The sequence below is a fragment of the Podarcis bocagei genome (genome assembly GCF_964188305.1).
Source record: "Podarcis bocagei genome assembly, chromosome: 7".
NCBI lineage: Eukaryota > Metazoa > Chordata > Lepidosauria > Squamata > Lacertidae > Podarcis > Podarcis bocagei.
Window position 1 is genome coordinate 21362169 of NC_138132.1, and position 20961 is coordinate 21383129.

Genomic DNA, 20961 nt, shown 5'->3' on the forward strand with positions numbered 1-20961 from the left:
TGAGGAAGCTGGCCTGAGGAGAAGGGGTGTGGTCTGAGGAAGGTCCTGGAGGCCAGATAGAGAAGCTTGGGGGCCACATTTGGCCCCTAGGCTTGAGGTTCCCTACTTCTGGTCTAATTCAACTTCAGTTTTTGCTCTGCGTGATCCCAACTGCACAGAAGAAACACTTACAACGGGATCCTAGGCTTGCTGACTGAAAAGGGGGTTATACTGCATCTATTGGGGCTCATTCCCAAGTAAGCATGCATAGGACTGCAGCCTTTTGACAGAAACATGGGCTGTTAGCAAGAAGTGGTGTCAGGGTTTTTTGTCTTCAGAGAAAGCAGGACATTCAACAAATAGCGTTTGTCTCTGTGATGGATCATAAGTAGTTAATGCACCAGCTTTGAAAGATGAGGATGGAAGACGCTGGCCATTTGAGGTTTCTCAAACCTGAACTTTGATTTGTTCACATATTATCATCACTTTGGACTGGGCTCCATTGGCAACCTTCGTTCACTGGCTGCAGCCTAAAGGCCTATTGTCACCTTACATTTCCCCTAAACCCAAAATATACTTTCAGAAAAGGGAAATACCCCGGTTTGTAACTGTAGTGATCTCACAACACTAAGCATGAGTCTTTCCTGTCCTCCAGGCCCAATTTGCATGTCCAGCCCCTCTGCAGGCTGTTTGAGAGGGCCCTTTGGCCCCTTATCTTTCTCCCCTCTAAAGTTTGTTGTGCTTCCGCAAAGCTTGGAGTTCCCCCCACAGCATGCTAATGCCTGCTTTCTTCTGCAAGATAGTGTTTTGGCTACATAAGGATCCACACTTGGGGAAAGAACACATTGCTGGGATGGGGAAGCTGTGGCCTCCCCATCAGCCCTAACCGGAGTGACCAATGGTAAGAAATAATGGGAGCTGTAATACAACAACACAGGGATTGCAGGTGACTCTGGTTTTCTGCCCCTGGTATATGGGGTGACCACTAGAATTTCTCGGATACTACTGCTTACAGTGCCTATTCTTATTATTTATTGCAAGAATGTCTAATCCACCTTTCTGCAATGAAATGCATCCAACGCAGTTCACAACAACAACAACCACTAAGTCAATTCAAAGATTTTAAAAGCCAGCACATGCATTTTACTAATTCGGCCTCTTTTATGTCTACTTCAACGGCTGCTATTTATATGTGACTGCTTGCAATTTTTGTTCTTTTAATATCTGCACCAGCTTGTGTTTTGCTGCAGAAAGAGTGGGTAGAAATCCTGGCCCCAGATGAACTTCTCAAAACAAGCCGATCCAAGGTCTGAGTGCCGTAACTGCAAAGGCCAGCTTACTTGTTTGCTGTACTGCAAAAGCCACTCTTTAGCTGTACAGTGGTGCCTCGCAAGACGAAAAGAATCCGTTCTGAGAGTCTCTTCCTCTAGCGGTTTTTTCGTCTTGTGAAGCAAGCCCATTGACGGATTAGCGGATTAGCGCTATTAGCAGCTTTTAGCGGCTTAGTGGATAAGCTGCTTAGAAAAAGGGGGGGGGGGGAACCCGCAGGAACTCGCAAGACATTTTCGTCTTGCGAAGCAAGCCCATAGGAGATTCGTTTTGTGAAGCACCTCCAAAACGGAAAACTCTTTCGTCCAGCGAGTTTTCCGTCTTGCGAGGCATTCGTCTTGCGGGGCACCACTGTACATTGAATCAAGGCCACAGCTCCCATCACCTGCATCAAAGCATTCTATATATTCATCATCAATATAAATCCTACCCTTCCTCCGGAATGAGCCAAGGGAGGCAAACAGATCCACAATTATTATTTTTTTTGGGGGGGACACAAACATTCTAAAGCAGTTATAATATCTAAATGCAGTTTATGTGTTTGACTTTGACGAAGAGCCTGCTGCAAGTCTTGAAATTCTTTTAGGACAGGGATGGGGAACCTGTGGTCCTCAGGATGTGGTTGGACTATAACTCCCATCACTCTGTGATCATTGGCTGGGGCTGATGAGAGCTGAAATCCAGCAACATCTGAAGAGCCACTGGTTCCCCATTCCTGTCTTAGGGGCTTCTCACATGCAGCCATTGACGGGCAACAAGATTTCAGGCCTCTCTCTTCTCTTCTGAGCCCAACTTGAACCCTTCTCCTTGTTTTATTCAGCAACCGGTTGCCACTGGGAGTGAAGGACAGGCCAAGGGGACAGGCAAGTCAAGTTATGATTTGCACGTCAGGAAGCCCTGTCGTCGAGTTGATCAGAAATGACAGATACCCCACCCATTTCAGCCAGACACTGAGTCACAGCTAGGCACCTCGCTAGCTAAATGCCCTCCCGCAATTTCACTGGGACTGCATTTTCGTTAGGCCGGGGACCTAAAATTACCGTATTTTTCGCACCATAGGGCGCACCGGACCATAGGGCACACCCAGTTTTTAGGGGGGGAAATCAAGAAAAAAAATATCCCCCCAGCCCCAAAGAGCAGCATACAGGCTGCACACAACCTCTCCCTGCCAGAAGGGTTGCGCGCAGCTATGGAACAAGCCAAGGCAGTGAGCGGGATGGATCCCGCTCGCTGTTTTGGCTTCCCCTTTAGCCCCGTGCAGCCTCTCCTTGCTGGGAGACGCTGCGCAGTGCTAAAGAATCCATAGCCCCGTGCAGCCTCTCCCTGCAGAGGGGTTGCGCGCAGCTATGGAAGAAGGCAAGGCAGCGAGAGGGATGGATCCTGCTCACTGTTTTGGCTTCCCCTTTAGCCCCGTGCAGCCTCTCCTTGCTGGGAGACGCTGCGCAGGGCTAAAGAAGCCATAGCCCCGTGCAGCCTCTCCCTGCCGGAGTGGTTGCGCGCGGCTATGGCACAAGCCTGCATTCGCTCCATAGGACGCACACACATTTCCCCTCAATTTTTGGAGGGGAAAAACTGTGTCCAATAGAGCGAAAAATACGGTATGTGCTATGGCAGGGTGAGTAAACTGCTGTATCCTTGACACTTTACTGCTACGCTCCGGAACTTGGTCGCTTGGCTCCCAGCCTCACACACTCTGCTTATTGTTCTTGTACTTCCTTGTGGCATTCGAATTCCTACTGTGAAAACAATGCCAGGCCCTTGCGATGCAGCTTTAGAAGATGCAGAATTCCTTTCTACAAGTTGCTCAGGGCTGGACGGCTGCAGGGGACACAGACCCACAAGGTTCCATACGGGCAGAAATGCAAATCACGAGCAATGTTCCCAGTGGAACAACAAGGTCTTTCGTTCGCTTTTGCCTACTTTTGGGTTGCCTGTGTGAACTAACCCAACAGATGCATGGAATTTAGTATCTGGAGCAAACGTCAACAACCTCAAAACACACAGCTCTTAGGTTTTGTTTCTTTAAGACCTGCTGGGATTCAGAACATTCGAAGTGCTCACAACTCAAGACCCCAGCCAGGAACCTGTTACACAAAACAGAAAAGACAAACCTAAGGTATCACAGCTCCATTTTTAGCCTTCCTTGCAGGCAGCAAGCAGTGGCTGAATGTGCTTTATTCACAGGACAAATCAGAAGGTTGTAATGGCACCCTCACTAAATACCCAATATGTAGCTTTTTTTATCTACCATACTGAAAACACATTTAATTATCCCACTGAAAAGGAAACATTACATAATTGAATGTTATGTGTTAAAATTATTTTTTAACTGGTAAATGTCCTTAGCACATCACAGTTTTATCAATAGCTATAATTAATTGCAAATATTATAAGCCATGCTATGAAATACAAAAGGAAAGTGTTGCCCTAGTGAAGACATGTTAACTGCCAACTCATAACAAAGCTATGGATTTCAGTTCTTAATGCATTATAAACTGATACTTTACATTTGTCCACATCCGTATATATTTTTTGCTGTACAGTGGTACCTCCGGTTAAGAACTTAATTTGTTCTGGAGGTCCGTTCTTAACCTGAAATTGTTCTTAACCTGAGATACCACTTTAGCTAATGGGGCCTCCCACTGCCACCGCGTGATTTCTGTTTTCATCCTGAAGCAAAGTTCTTAACCTGAGGTACTATCTCTGGGTTAGCGGAGTCTGTAACCTGAAGCATATGTAACCCAAGGTACTACTGTACTTCGCTTTTTAAAATCCATCTTACCACAAAGCTTTTGTACCTTTGTTTTTGTTCTCTCTATCTAAGATAATGAGTCAATTTAGCCAACGCAACGAACGCCCAAAGTTTCTCCATTCATTATTTTGATAGATGCATGCATTGCATGCTGCTTTTATTTAAATTGGCACCAAGCAGAGCAGTGAACAGTGGTGGGCCAGGGCATCTCATATTCCACCCTGTGCAATGCCAAAATCCTGTCAGCTCCCCACCTTCCATTGGATGCCGTAGCTGTGGTTCCTGCTGTGGCACCCTGGAAGCTCTGCGTCTAGGGCCTAGATCTGCATTTGTGGTGAAAAAGCAGTGACAAAGTCTTGGGAGAACAGAACTCTGTGTGTCCTATGGCCTGCCCTGAGCCCGTGATAGTCAACTGCCCTAACATGTGGGTGGCTGGTGCTGTAGTGCACCAGTGTTGAATTAAGATTCAACGGCCAGGCCAGGCGGTTTCTGGGAGCGGCAGGAGCGCCATCTTGTCTTCCCCAGGCAACAAAATGACTTGGGCCAGCCCTGCAAATCCTCACATGAAGCTCACTGCATGGCCCTTGACCACCTAATCATCTCTCAGTCCAGAGGGCTGCTGTGAGAGGGAAAAACAGAATGAGATCACCCACGTCCGCTGCCTTCAGTTCGTGGGAGGAAGGGCAGGGTAAGAACATAACTCCCAAAATCAGGTGGAGAGTGAGAGACGGGAATGGCTCTAATAACCCCGTGACACCTACTAGTTTAGAAATCCACGGCCTACTTTATCTAGGTTTATAAAACTCTGACTAATCGGAATGGAAGGCAGTTGTTGAGAGCAGGAGCGTGGGCCTGGCCTGTTGTTCCTGTCTTACCATTCACTCTGTCTAACATGTCATTGTTGTTGACGTTGCTACTGCCCTAGGCCAGAAATGATGAGTCTGTAACCTTCTAGATTGTTGTTGGACTCCAACTTCCCGCAGCCCCAGCTGCCAGCATGGCCAACAGTGAAGGTTGAAGGGTGCTGCAGAAACCATCTGGAGAGTGACAAGATTCCCGTAGCTTGGCGTAGTTCTGTACCCGGTAACCATCACTGAACTATCCAGGACTGGCAGAACATCACAAGAAGTGCATTCTTGTCTCCCTCTCTGTGGCCCTTCTCAGCACAAGTTGTAGGGCAGGGGTATGAGCTTTTTGTAGGATTTAACCCCGAAGTTGTTGAGCTTCTTTTTAGGATTGAAGTTGTTGACCTTCTTTTAGGATTTTACCCCAAGAAATAAACTGCCACAGGGACCAGAATAAACCGACCAGTGGCCTGGATTAAGCCCCCAAAATGGACTTTGGACATACCTGCTGTAGGAGCTTCAAGGTGAGAGCAGAAATCAAGGCAAGAGAAGCAAGCACTTGCATCCTCAACTTGGCGTTGAGGGCAGAGCAGGGACAGGGAAACTATGGCCTTCCAAATGATAAATAAAAAAATTGTCCAGTAGCACCTTAGAGACCAAATAAGTTTGTTCTGGGTATAACCTTTTGTACGCATGCACACTTCTTCGGATACATGCGCACGAAATCTTATACCCAGAACAAACTTAGTTGGTCTCTAAGGTGCTACTGGACATTTTTATTTATTTATTTCGACTGCGTCAGACCAACACGGCTACCTACTTGAACCTCCAAATGATGTTTAACTACAACAGCCATCATCCCTGACCACTGGGTATGCTAGCTGGGGCTGATGGGAACTGGAGTCCAGTAACACCTGGAGAGCCACAAATTCTCCATTCCTGGGTTAGCATGTTGGAGTAGCCCAAATACAAATCTCCTTGCAGCCGCAAAACTCACAAATATACTTGAGAAAGTCACCCATCTCTCAGCCTCATCCGCTTCACAGGTTGTTGCAAGGATAAACTAAGGAAGAACAATGTCTACAGCCCTGAGCATCTGGGATGACTATAAATATAATAAATAACTACAAGTGAGTTGGAAGCCTATCATCACCCATCATCCAGCAGAACCAGTGAAACTGCCTGCAGAGACAGATATTCAGAAGTTTTCTGATGATTTCCAAAGTCATCATGTCTTTGCTAATGGAAGCTGCAAATCACGGAGCATGCAATATTTGCAATCCATAGAAACAGAGGTTAGTCCAGGGTTGTGTTTTGTTTTGGGAAGTGGGGTTCTCCTGAAAAGCAATCCCATATTAATTTACATTATTACTGCAAACGTGAAACATACTTGCCTCCAAAGCCAGCTAAAAACGCAGTTTAGATTTTGTTTCTATGTTTTTGCAATCATGCGCTTTGTTTTGATTTTATATATATATATATATATAAAATACCAACATTTTTTCTAAGTAGAAAAACTGCTTGTGGAGGAGTTGGATGTGATGACCCCAGCTGCTCAGAGCCAACTTATTTCTGCAAACTGATACAACTACAGTGGTACCTCGGGTTACAGATGCTTCAGGTTACAGATGCTTCAGGTTACAGACTCTGCTAACCCAGAAATAGTACCTCAGAACTTTGCTTCAGGATGAGAACAGAAATCGCATGTCGGCAGCAGTGGGAGGCCCCATTAGCTAAAGTGGTACCTCAGGTTAAGAACAGTTTCAAGTTTAGAATGGACCTCCAGAACAAATTAAGTTCTTTACCAGAGATACCACTGTACAGTAGTTTGTTTCTCTTGAGCTCAGTCCTCAAGATAATAGAATCACAGCATTGGAGAAAGACTCATGGGCCATCTGATCCAAACTCTCCCACCCCTCTCAATGCAGAAGCATCCCCAAGAGTTGGTTCCCATGACGAAAAGCCCACAATGAGTTTTGTCCCTCCACAGAAGTCCTACTATTGCTCAAGTTATCTAGGTACACACCCCAAATTTATTTACACCAGTTATGCAGCTCACATTGCTCTGGGCCGAATCAAAGAAGGGGACCTATTTGACTAAAAATAATATTTGATCAAAGCCCTTTAGCTTTGTCCTTGGAGCCTGCCACCTGCAAAAATCTAATTACATCCATCCTGTTACATTAGTCTTGACCTTTGAGAGCTTGGGGGAAAATGAAAGCTGTTAAAAATACAAGGGCAACAACAACAAAAAGGCTTATATCTACCAGCCATCAAAATCAGAATCTGCTCAGTGTTTACATCTTCAGATCACCCTCGAGCAGGAGTAGGGAAACATTTCCAGCCCTCATTCCCTCCTGGGCAAACTTCTGTGGGCCACATGCCACTGCTGGGTGGGGCCAGAGGCAGAATTGGGAAGAGCCATGCATGCAAATTTTACCTTTCTACAGGAAACCAGTTTCTACACACACTCTCTGGCCTCCATCCAGACAAGCCTGGAGCATTCAAAGAGGCTTTCTGACCAGGCATAAATAACTGGGGTGTGAAGCAGGGCCAGAGAGTGGCACGGCCTGTGAAGGGTTCAGAGGGCCAGGTAATGAAGCCTGGAGGGCCACTTTTGCACTCCAGGGTCTGAGGTGCTCCAACCCTACTCCACAGCTTGTGCTGCATTGTCAAAGATACTTGCGAATGAGCTAAACACCTGCCATTTCACATCTTGGCCAAGAACAATCTCCAGGGAGGCAAGACCGTGATTTTTTTTTTAATGGGGCAAGAGGGAGAGAAAATGAATTATTATTGCTTTCCCCCAACAAGCATCAGATATAGGCTTCAGGTGACTCGCCAAGGGTCCAGAAAACAAACAACGAAATCCCCTGCCCCCAGTAGCAGGAGGCAAGTTCAAGCAAGCTATCTGCAACCAGATAATGCCCCCTGCTGACTCATCAGAAAAGAAGTCCTCTTGTTTTCAGCAGGGACAGGCAGTCTATGGTTTCTGGCTGGAGGCAAAATACGTCTACAAAGCAAATTGCTCTTCCTGAAATGAGGAACGTTCGATCTTCAGTGGGACGGAAGAGCTTGGCTTCAGCTTTATTTCATATCTGTCAGATGCCTGCTATTCTCATCCACATGAAATGATTAATCTCTGATTTCCTTCTCAGGTCCACCTGATGGCATCAGGGTTTCCCAAAGAAAATCAGAGGGACAGGCGAGACAGTACAGCCCCTTCCCTCAGCCTGGCGAAGACCAATTGCCAGGTAGCTCCTCCCCTCCCAGAACTTGCCTTCATCTTCGACCATGTGAGATACTGGGGCCCTCTGCACAAGCCTTCCTGGGTCCAGGTGACATTTGTCTCCTCCCCTCCCAGAACTGCCTTCATCAGCAGCCATTCCACAGGTTGTCATACCACTTCATTATACAGCAGGATGAATGTTTTGGGAACCCACATTTGCTTATTTTGCCTCTTCCCTTCCAAGTCCTTTTCCCTTTCATGTCACGTCCCTTGGATTGTAAAGACATCATTTTATATTGTACAATGCCTTGATTTCTGTGGCAGAAAGACAGCATATTAGTTAGTCATTCATTCATTAATTCATTCATCCAGCCATCCAATTTACAGACTGTATAATATTTTTAAAAGTCTCTGAGTGGCTCGCAAAGTAACAAAAATGGAAAATCAAGACTAGAATACAAATAAAATGAAAATACATGATGTCAATAAAAATCCAGAATCAAAATATTGAAACAAAATACAGAGCAAGCTAAGAATTAAGTCAGACCATCAGTCTAGAAAGTAAATAAACACTATGTGGCAGTCACACATATTCCAATCAGTAGAGCCTTACTACATAAATTTTAAGCAAGTCTACTAGCATGATTAGATTTATTTATACACACGACTTAATCCTAACCAGTCACATCCAGTATGTAAATGATGGTCTTGTAAGATAAAGCTGAAGCCTTTCTCTCAAATCCACCAATTTTCTAACAAAAACCGGCAATTTATTTAGTGAGGGGGGGGGGGACAATTTACTTGTGCACAAGGCCAAGTGATGATGTTTATGTGCGCAATAGCCATTCTAGATTAAGCACAACTTCACTTCGAGCACAATGCTTTTCAACGGGGGCGGTTCACATCCGTGGCTGCGAGTCATCAAGTGTATGAGCCATTAACTGATGTACACTTATGTATGAATCAGTCCTTAATTACCAACAACTCAAGCTGTGGTTATTACGCCAATATACGGGTGGGCGGAAGCCACTCTCCTGTTCCTGGTTGAATGCACAAGTGATGCCACCCAAAAGTCAGGTCTGGCTGAACAAGGCAGGAAAGCCAGGCAACCAATAGATCAGGACACTGCCTGTAATCCTAAATGGTGGGTTGCCATTTGTATGGGCTATTTGCGAATTTCAAGAAAACTTACTTTGGCCAGAATTTGCCCAAAATTTAAGCTTTGCTTTGTTCAAAAGATGTTAAGGACACCTTCAACCAGAAATGTCAGGGCAGTCTATAATAGTGCCAAATACAAAACAGAATAGCAACTAAAATTCAGCAAAGCAGATTAGACTACCAGCCAGCAGCTCATGCTGCAATGCCTGGGGAAATAAAACGTGTCTTTGCCTGGTGCTAGAAAGACATCATGATTGGAACCAAGTAAGGCAAACCTCACGACAGAAGGCATTACATAAAACGGGTGCCATGTCACAGAAGGCCATCTCTGGCCCCAACTCATCTAACTTTAGGAGGTGGCGGGTTCTGGAAGAGAACCTCAAATGATAAAGGTAGTGCTTAGGCAGAACTGTGTAGCAATAGAAGGCAACCCCTTAAGACACCCAGGGTCAGCAAGCCACTTAAGGCTTTTTAAGTAAGAACCAGTATTTTGAATTATGATCAGAACAATAAGTAGCCCGTATAGTTGCTTAAGACCTGGTAAGATAAACTGCTCCCTGTAAACAGCATAGTAGTTGCATTTTTTACTAACAGGTTTCACTGTGGGTTAAACCACACAGCCTAGGACTTGCTGTTCAGAAGGTCGGCGGTTCGAATCCCTGCGACGGGGTGAGCTCCCGTTGCTTGGTCCCTGCTCCTGCCAACCTAGCAGTTCGAAAGCACGTCAAAGTGCAAGTAGATTAATAGATACTGCTCCGGCGGGAAAGTAAACGGCGTTTCCCTGCACTGCTCTGGTTTACCTGGAGCGGCTTAGTCATGCTGGGCACATGACCCGGAAGCTGTACGCCGGCTCCCTCGGCCAATAAAGCGAGATGAGCACCGCAACCCCACAGTCGGTCACAAATGGACCTAATGGTCAGGGGTGCCTTTACCTTTACCTTCTGGGAAGTCATCAAAGGTGGCCTGCCCCATGCACAATACATTGCAGTAGCCCAGCCTTGAGGTTACCAGGGCATGAAAAAGAGCAGCCAGGTTCTCTTTGTGCTGTCATCCCATGAGCTGCCAGAGTCGGCTAAAAGTTAAGACAAAATGCTTGCATGTTCAATGGCGTCTGCGGTTGAGAAGTGTGTGCACGGGGGTGGGAATTATTTGGCCCATACCAAGGAATACCTTGAAAGTGAATGAACAGAATACTTTCACAAACCAAAGCAGAATGATTTTTTTCCCCCTGCCAGGAGGCGGGGGAAAGGCAACAATGAAATATCACTGACTTTCCAGCTCTCCTTTCTCCTCTGGTATGTTTTGCTAAGGATTACCACATGTAACAACAAGTTCACAAAGAAAATTCATCAGCTATGCGCGTGCACAAACACACACACACCTTCCAGGTTGCTTTGCACACTTCCATGAGAAAGGGGATGGGCTGGCAAGACATCAGCGAGCAGCTGAAAAGTACTGCAATGGAATCAGGTGACTTGCTTGCATTCCCAGTGTCTGCAATCACCTCTGCTGAGAAAGTCTCTCTCGCTCCCTCTCTCCCCCATTCCCCCACCCCGGCAAATCACACATACGCAGGCATCCCTTGGCTTTTGGAAGACGGAGTGAATTAAAAGCTTTTAATACAACTGATGACTAAAAGGGAAATAAACAACAACAACAAAACAACAAGGGCAGACCCTGGTGTAGGACACAACAAACTCGCGGCACTGCAGCAAAACCAGCTACCCAGAATGCTAAACTATGTTGCTGAATGCAATACAGCTACAGCCTGCTAGGAGACAGCTGTACTTGCACAGCCAGCTTGGGAGGAACTCTGCCTTTATATCTGCTGACATTTACAATGGTACCTCGGGTTAAGTACTTAATTCGTTTTGGAGGTCCGTTCTTAACCTGAAACTGTTCTTAACCTGAAGCACCACTTTAGCTAATGGGGCCTCCTGCTGCCGCCGTGCTGCCTGAGCACGATTTCTGTTCTCATCCTGAAGCAAAGTTGTTAACCCGAGGTACTATTTCTGGGTTAGTGGAGTCTGTAACCTGAAGCATCTGTAACCTGCAGCGTCTGTAACCTGAGGTACCACTGCATAGGAAAGTTTGCCTTCTACAGTGAGGTGTAGTGGCCGCGTCTGTGTCAGATGAGGGAGTCTTGGGTTCAAATTCCAACTCAGCCGTGAAGCTCGATGGGGTGACCGTGGATCAGTCCCACCCTCTTAGCCTAACTGACTGAAGGATAAAAACATTGTGATAACGTGTTTTTAAAGCTATCCGTGCACAAATAACTGAAATAAAAAATAGTTCCCACTTTTAATTTAAGGTGAAAGAATTGCCACTGGTGAACTGTGCTGCCATCTAAAGCTCTCCAGGTGTTGCTGGACTCCAACTCCCATCATCCCTGATCATTGGCCACGCCAGCTGGGACTGATGGGAACTGAAGTCCAACAAGATCTGGAGGGTCACATATCCCGCCCCCCTTCCCGGTCGGCCTAACTAGAGTGTTGGTCTATGACCAAGGAGTTCTGGGTTGAATTCCTATAAAGATCTCTCTGGATGACCTTAGTTGAGTTTCTTTTAGCAGCCTAATCTACCTCAAAGGGTTATTGTGAGAAAAAAAGTGGTTTTAAGTTCATGGTAGGTAGGTTGGGAGAAAAACAATGTCATTTATAAAGGTGGGACAATAAAATAAGAATAAAACTCTGGATGCAAAGGACTGGTTTAGAGACTACCTAGACACGTTAATCCAGTATTGAATTGGTTTAACTATGGCCCTATTTGCTCCTAACCATTAAAGCAGTAGGTATAACATCACTTTAAGAGTCATGGCACCCCAAAAAATCCTGGGAACTGTTTGTTAAGGTGCTGAGAGTTGTCAGGAATTCCCCTATTCCCATCACTGAACTATAATTCTCAGAGTCATTTAACAATCAATCCCTCTTCTCAGGGAACTCTGGGAATTGTAGCACTTTGTGATGGGAATAGGGGTCTTCTAACATGTCTCAAAACCCTTTACAAACCACAGTTCCTGTGATATTTGGGGGGAAGCCATGACTGTTAAAAGTGGTGAAACACTCCTTTAAATGTAAGGTGCAGATGCAGAGTGTTTCGGATTCTCAACCCTGGAACCCTGGGAATGTCAAGTTCCCCTGAAGTCTTTTAGAGAAATCTTAGCACCTATTCAAGGCTATAATTACTAGGGTCAAAGAAACCACAGGCAGCAAGATGGGTTTCAAAACAGTTTAAGATTGTAGGCTATAGACACATCCTCAAGATAAAACACATCAACTCCAAAATAACAATTTTCTCCTGGTGCTTCCTGGAATGATGTGAATAAACCTTGCACCAGAATGGAATTCTTTCCCCCTGCAGTGTCCATTCTGGTGGTATGTTTATCCATATCATACCAAAAAGCATCCCCATGGAACTATTTTATTTTTTTAAAAAATCCTGTCTCCCAAACACACACACCCTCTCCAAGCAGAGGGTCTCCAAGCACACACCCTCTCCAAGCACTGACAGCCTCACCCTTCCTTCCCATTTGCCTTTGCTTGCTGCTTCCCAAATTAGACCATTTCAAGGGATGCAGTTCAGTGGCTTTCCATGCAGAAGGGTGCGAGCTTCAACCCCAGGTATCCCCAGGTAGGACTGTGAATGTCCCCTGCCTGAAACCTTGGACCGCTGCTGCCAGTCAGGGCAGACAATACTGAGGTAGATGGATAAGCTTCCTATGTTCCTTGTGTGCCTCCGTATCCCCCATCTGCTGAGATCCTGTTTGTTGCAATTAGGACTTCAAATTGGATTTCTCAGGCAAAAGAGCCATCCATGAACCAATCAAATGATGTGACTCACAGCTCAATACACGAAACTCCTTTTTTTTTTTTTTACAAAATACTGCATGAGTATGTACGTATGTATGTGGGATGGGGACAGGAAGGCCTCTTGTCTGCAGCGTCTTATCTGTATCTCGCAAATGCAAGTCATCCCACAATGTGACAGTTACTGACCACACTCAGACAAACACATGAGTTTTCTAGCCACAAACACACACAACCCGTCCCATCCTCCCTTTGCATGTGTGTCTTCTATTCACCATAATTTCCCAGCTTATTATTGGAATAAACCAATATACTAAATCAACTTAAAAACCATGGTCTTACTATTCTGGCTTGTTTGGAAGTACAGTGGTACCTCAGGTTACATACGCTTCAGGTTACAGACTCTGCTAACCCAGAAATAGTGCTTCAGGTTAAGAACTTTGCTTCAGGGTAAGAACAGAAATTGTGCTCCGGCTGCGCAGTGGCAGCAGGAGGACCCATTAGCTAAAGTGGTGCTTCAGGTTAAGAACAGTTTCAGGTTAAGAACGGACCTCCGGAAGGAATTAAGTACTTAACCCAAGGTACCACTGTAGAGTAACCATAGTTTCCCAGCTCATATGAAACAGGAAACCATAGTTAATGGGAGACATCCCTGTTTAGTGGCTGTCTTGCGCAAAGGGGCTGTGTGATCAGCAAAAAAAGCTCCCTCTGAACTCTCCCGCCAGTGATGAAGATGTAAATGGCTCAGCTTTCCTAATCTGCAAAAAAGAGAGGGTGGAAGGTGGCCTACCTCACAGGGTTACTCTGAAAGTGAATTATTATCACTCCATCTCCAAACCTCTGGGATAGGACCATCTGTAGGTCTAAATGAGTCATAACATTCCTGTGTCACTCCCTTGAGACAAACGCAGGGAACATCCTGTTCTCTGCAGAGGTCAAGCAGGCAGGGCTTAAAAAAAATTAACTGCCCCCTTCCCCAACTGAATGGCAAAGGCTGGTGCATTCTCTCCCCCACCCAAAGTCTCACTTGTCTGTGTGTGCTGAACTTTAAAGTTGCTCTGAATAATGCAAAAAAAAAAAAGGAAAAGGGGGGTAGAGGTGTCACGATCCAACCAGTTTGAATTCCCCTTGATTTCAATGGGAAAGCTATAAAAGACACACACTGCTTCTTCAGTACGACTTCAAAGTGCTTAACTAGGGCTGAAGCATGCACCCACGTCATATTCTGGGTGTGTTTCAACCCACTCCCGATTTTCATGCCAATCAAACTAGCAAGTTGAACAACAACAACCTGGTAGCGGGAAGGCAGAGGAGCAAAAGCAAGGGACCAAGAATGGTACCCAAATTACTGGGTGGGGAGGAGAACCAGAGGGGAAAGACCCCCTCAGCTGATGTTCTTGGAAGGTTACAGGAAGGCTAAGATTTGGCTTTAAAAAATGGAGGGACCACAGGGGGTCAAGGGCATGGGGCTTGTAGATTTCACTAAGCACCCCCTTTCCCACATAAATGATGCGCTGGCCTAGAGGGTGAGGGGCATGTCGTGAACTGTATATTACATGCACTTCTCTAGGAATACACTGAATTAAAAACAGGGCACTGCAGTTCTGCAGGAGACAAGTTGCCTTAGCTCTCTCTAGTTCCTCCTGGGAAAGACCCACTGAGCTCAAGCTCAGGACTGGCGCACAAATGCAGAAGAGTGAAGTAAGGATAAGGCGACAGAAAGGGAGGGACGGACAAATCTAACGATTTTGGCTTCTCTCAGTTTCTCATTTCTCCATTCTTAGATTCAGATCTCCACATTTCCAGATCAGTTTGCAGAGGTGTGTTGTTGTTTTTTATTTTTATTTTTTTTAAGTCATCATGAAAATTCACCTCCATTTTAATGAAAACTTCTCGTACTTTCAGAATGCTACTTTGCTTATATACACATTTTTGCAAGGCGGTTTTCTGTAATGTAATAATGCTTTTGTATGCTATCTTCATTCATATACACACTCCCCAGAATGTGATTTTTTGTTTACATTACTTGGATGGAGAACTGTGCTGCAAAAGTCAGGGATGTGTGAATTTTGAAGCGTGGCTGCATTTTGGTTTGCGTATTTTTTCAGAGAGTGCAAATTAGGTAGGTTGAACTTTAAATGCAAACTGAACCGAATGTCTCTCCCATCCCTACACAATGGGCTGCTACAAGTGGAAGAAAGCATTTTTAATACTACACACACAGGCACGCAAATTAAAAAAACCCAGCACAGCGGGGGAAAGCCTGGGAAATAACCTTCCTCCCTGATATCCTAGTTTTCTCTTTGCAAGGAGTTTATTATGCACAGAAAACCACTGAGACGCTAAACGCTTTCTGCCTTCCAGAGTACACAACATATGGCTAGATGGACAAATATGTCACTCTTCCCCCAGCGCAAGCAACAAGCTACTATTCCTGACTCAGTTATGCCCAAAATGGGGATCATTGTTTATTTCACTCCAAACAAACCACAATGTTAAGCCAAGGTTTACTCTTGGCTTGCCAACAGCGGTTTGAGCTAAACAAACCACACACTTCAATTCGGACTTAACGCTAAGTTGGGGATTGTGGGTTTGATGGAGGTGTGAACTCCAGCCTGGTGGAAAACGGTTTGCTATGGTTTCCTATGGCGTGTGAACTGTGCCACTGCCTTGCCTTCAAGAATGGCCACAGCTCAGTGGCAGCACACACGTTTTGCATGCAAAGTGTCATCTGGCATCGTCAGCCTGGGCTGGGAAATACTGTCTGAAACCCTGGAGAGCCACTAACTGGAGAGCTGGGGTAAGACAAGGGTAGCCAAGGCACTTCTATTTTGTTATATCGTCGTATACTTCCTACTGTGAAACCCAGGAAGTCCCCATCTAATGGGGTAAACCTACAGCAGCACCACAAGTAACAAGCTCAGCCACTGAATCATGAAGCTCGCCACCTCTGAATGCTCTCTGATCCAGCTGTGTCTGCACCACTGCTCACATTTTGGGCTGAGCTGAAACGTTTGGGTTACGTGCTCCTAAAACTGCACAAAGTCGCCGGGACAATCCATGCGTGCGTCCTTCCTTTGATTTTTGCAGGAACCTCCATTCAGCCAAGCAAATGCCTCAAATCTTCACCAGCTGTTGTGTTGCAGAAGCCTAATTAAGAGCAAATGCTCACATGGATCCACCATGCTTGCAAGGCTGTTAGAAATGCATTTTTGTTTTCTGCTGGGGGGGGGGGAAGAACTGGGGTGAAGCTCCAAGCGGATAATTAAAACTCAACTTTATAAGATTTATTTTGTGTCAGATTACATTACAACATAAGCCTGATATAGCCTATTAAAATCCATTGATATATTTTACACCACAAAGCGCACACATAATCCTCCATCCAGCTTCCAAGCAGCAACAAATTTACCTGGCGAAATGACATCATAGTGCAACATGGAAGGCACAAAGGCCAAATGACTATGGTGGGACCTTAGTGAAGAACCAGGGCACCCTATTGTTTTCTCCTAAACTGCAGTCAACAGCAAAAAGATATGTTTGTGCACAAAAAGACAAAGACTTCCACTCTATAGAATGGATGGCACAAGCATAGAGTGGTTTATGAACCAGCAAGGCGATACAGGGGTTAGAGTTTTGAACTGGGAGATACAGGTTCAAATCCCCACTCAACCATGAAGTTCAGATTTGGTCTCCCCTTTCCCCTTTTTCTCTTTTATTGAAGAACAGGATATTTTAATGCCATCGCCATCACCATCACAGAGGTGTCTGTGGAGGGGATATATTCACTGAAAATGTTACCTTGTTTTTCTTTTAATTTTTTTTAAAAAGGAACCTGTTTGTTAAGTCTGGCACCAGACTTCTATATATATCCCTGCCACTCTGTAGGTTTTCTTAATAATAATTACTATTATTTATATGCCGCCACCTGACTGGGTTGCCCAGAGAGCCATGTTTTTGACATATTTATATATATATATATATATCTCCCACCCAGGATTTTAACTGATACCTGCTGCTTTTTGTATTTTTACTGTTGCTACGATAACTGCTTTTGTTTCTGATGTTTTTAATCTGCTTTATATTTGTTTTATGTTTCTATTTAATTAAATATTTATTTATTTTTAAAGTTCAGCAGCTGATATTGTGGCAGTCACTATCTCAGCCTTATTTTCCTCACAGGAGACAAAATCTTGTGGAGACAAAACGGAGTATCCCTTTATTTAATTTAGCACAGAGATTTCTTGGCTTGTGGAAATTCCTGACTAGGCTCAGATCACATGTAAGCTACCTGGTGTTGCCCTGCGATTAACAACTGGTGCACACAAGGTATGTTATGCCTTCCACATAACTGGTCCAGCCCATCCGTTACTGCACACATGAATGAAGAAAGCGAAAGGTGGACATATTCAGGTGCCTATATCCAGTGATAAGGAACCTCTGGCCCAACTGGCCTCCCCACTTGGCTTGCAAGTTCCTATGCCTGATGACATTTATAATGGCAAGTTGGGGGAGCAGAGAAATATGCAGCTCCCCCAAGAACAGATTGGCAGGCACTGCTGATCATCAACAACTGCAAAGGAATATGGGTTGCTTGATATCCTTGTGACATCATGTGACTGACAGGTGCGTAACCCTACCCAATGGTCAAACGTGGCCTGTGGGAGTGGCCTACCAGTTGGACCCCATTCCACTCCCTGCATTCTTCTGAATCAGATTATCTGGCCTGTCTAGCTCAGCATTCACTTTTCTGACAGGCAGAAACTCTTTCACCTGATCCTCTTATAGCTAGAGATGCCAGCAGCTGAACCTGGGACATTCAGCATGGAAAGTGGGGTAGCTAGCTTTGAGTTACTGGGGGACCAACAATGGGATAGGTCAGTTGGCTTAATGTCCCACAACCCCCACTAAATTCTCTGAACACCTGCATGCCAGCCCTATAAAATTCATCCGATGAAGCATTCTCACTTCCAAGTTAATAATAATAATTTTTATTCGATTGTGGTGTCAAGTTTGGTTTCCTAGAATAAACAAAAGTACGACTTCAACTCTGGCGACTTCCATATGCAACAGCAGTTAAGTGCTCTTTCACTCCACTGAATAGAATTTGCTGTTCTGAATGAAGCTGACTTCTGCCTGATCATGCGAATGAGGACTGAACACAAGAAGTGACCGGAAATAAACACAAAGGAGTCAATGATTGCACCAACAGAGCTCTGAAGAATTACAAGGAGGGTATAAGCGTAGCTCACTTTAATGAAAGTGTAGATAAATCTAATTAAATAGTCATGATTGAGAATCTCCCAGCATGCACACACATTATTATTATTATTATTATTATTATTATTATTATTATTATTATTATTATACTATGGTGCCATATGGCTTGAGTTCACATTTACTAGGGCAAAAAGTCTCACCACTCAATCTCCTGAAATTTCAAATACATCCACCTCTCCACAAAAACATCTGATTTTCAGTTTCTAGGGGGAAAGACTGAGTTGACCACTGTGAAGAAAAGGTTACTAAACTGGATGGTTCATTGGTCTGATCTTATGTTCTTACAAATTACGGCTTCTCCCCAGTACTGATGTCATGGTGTGCATTCTGTTTTTCTCTAAAACATTTCTTTCAACTGAAGATTCCAAGGCAGCTTGTAGATGATTCTGAGTGGCTGAGTCCAGGCCCAAATGCATTTTGTGAAATACACTTTTAAGAAAATAAACTATTTGATTTACTACCGTATTTACTCGAGCCTAATGTGCACCTCAATTTTCAGAACCTCGAAACAAAAAGGAAGTATTTGCTGACAAATGTAAATGTGCCTTCGAATCTAATGTGCACCTTACTTTTTGCAACCTAATTTGACCAAAAAAATGTGAGCATTCGATTCGAGTAAATGCAGTATATTTTTAGCCCACTTTCCACCCCATTAATCAAGAAAGTATATAGGAACACAGGAAGCTGCCTTACACTGAGTCATTGGTCCACCTAGCTGAGTATTTTCTACAATGACTGGCAGTTGCTCTCCTGGATTTCAGACAGGAATGTTACCCAACCAACCCTACCAGGAGATGCCAAGGTATAAACTATGAAGGATCTAATGTCTGCTCAAATCACTGACTGAGTGGCCTTCAGCAAGCTAATCTGCCCCTACCCTAGCCTGCAGTACAGTCATCCCTCATGTTGTATCCAGGTTTTGCCACTCGCACATGTGCAGAAGCGCCAAATCGCACCGCGCACCTGCGCAGATGCAGCACTTCGAGTTGTGGGCATTTCACGTTATGGATGGGCCTCCAGAATGGACCCCGTCCATAACATGAGGTACCACTGTATGTAAGGTAAAGGTAAAGGGACCCCTGACCATTAGGTCCAGTCGTGGCCAACTCTGGGGTTGCAGCGCTCATCTCGCTTTATTGGCTAAGGGAGCCGACATACAGCTTTCGGGTCATGTGGCCAGCATGACTAAGCCGCTTCTGGCGAACCAGAGCAGCGCACGGAAACACCGTTTACCTTCCCGCCGGAGCGGTACCTATTTATCTACTTGCACTTTGACGTGCTTTCGAACTGCTAGGTTGGCAGGAGCAGGGACCGAGCAACAGGAGCTCACCCCGTCACGGGGATTCAAAACGCCGACCTTCTGATCGGCAAGTCCTAGGCTCTGTGGTTTAACCCACAGCTCTACCCGTGTCCATCCACTGTATGTGGATGGTAGTAATAGCAGCCTACTTGTTGTAAGAACATGAAACCCTGCATTACATACCAATATGACCATTCTAAACACATCTGGCCACCTCCCCACAACCAAACGGTAGATTTTAAAGCAAAACCCTCACGCCAGTGAAGCACATTTATAGTGTAACTACTCTGTAGTTTTTGCTTTGCATTTGCCCCGAGATGTGTTCAGTTATATACAATCTTCGCTCTTATGCAACAAATACCAGAAATATTATATTACCCACATTACTGCAGACAGGAGTGAAAAGAAATAAAAGCGAAAAGGGAGAGATCAAGTGTTGCAGAACGAGGGTGCTGTAGAGATGAAACGCATTAGAAAACAGGGAGCCCACAAAGTCTAAGCCAGGCTCCCTGGAACAAATGAAGAGTCATGCAAGAGCATGGTTCTGTGCCCTTTGCACAGAGTGCATGTTGGAGACATAAGAGACATCACAAGAGAGCATTAGCTGTGATTACCTCTTTGCTGGCCACACAGACCTGCAAAAAATACATCTCAAAGAGTTTTTAAAAAAAGGAGGGACTGTAATGACTCTTGAAGGATTTAGGGCCCAGTCCATCCAGGTGGGGGGATGGACCACATCATGTAAATTCACGGAGGATTATGCAGATAAAGGTATCCTCACCCAATATCAGGAATGCTTCTATTCAGGGAGCCGGCCAGCCAGCCAGCCATGCCTTCCTCTGGTATCCAAAGGGGGCTCAAGCTTTCAACTCACTGTTCACCCACCTCCATCCAGATAGTCTTTTTCAACGGAGGGCTGGTCCGCACTTCCCCTTGTCCCGTGCCTGGAAAGCACAGGTCCCAAGTGGTTTCCCTCTTGCTCTGCTCCTTTTCTAGGGAAAATCAGCTCTTTAGTGCTAAATTGCAGTAAATGGCAATCCAGAAAAAAAACCCAATTGCTGCTTGCTCAGCCTGAGCACTTTTCCATGGTGGAAAGCAGGGGGACGAGGAAGTGCGGGTTAAGTCCTGAAACACAACATCCTTTGCCTTCTGGAGGCCACTTTGAATTCTTTGTCCTCGTTTAGCTGGGGGGTTTTTTTGGGGGGGCGGGCGGAGTGGCTTTTGCTCTTTGAATGCTTTTTTAAAAAGCATGTTTCATACTTTTGCATACATCTCTGCCTGAG

At 45.1% G+C, this 20961-nt stretch overlaps 1 protein-coding gene and 1 long non-coding RNA gene across 4 annotated transcripts in view; one reads left to right on the forward strand and one right to left on the reverse strand.

Moving 5' to 3' along the window:
* The window catches only part of LUZP1 (leucine zipper protein 1), a 74527-nt gene that overhangs the window by 30370 nt on the left and 23196 nt on the right, over positions 1-20961 (reverse strand). Inside the window, exon 1 of one of the 3 annotated variants that reach the window (XM_081201924.1) lies at positions 13441-13466. The exons of the other annotated variants lie outside the window; for them this stretch is intronic. The gene's annotated coding sequence lies outside the window, so the exon portion shown is untranslated. Of the gene's footprint in view, positions 1-13440; positions 13467-20961 lie in introns of those variants that run through there. 3 annotated transcript variants of the gene reach the window in all.
* LOC308591469 lies at positions 17327-18397 on the forward strand. The gene is made up of 2 exons (XR_014010185.1): positions 17327-17934; positions 18203-18397. It is a non-coding gene; the product is annotated as an uncharacterized lncRNA (long non-coding RNA).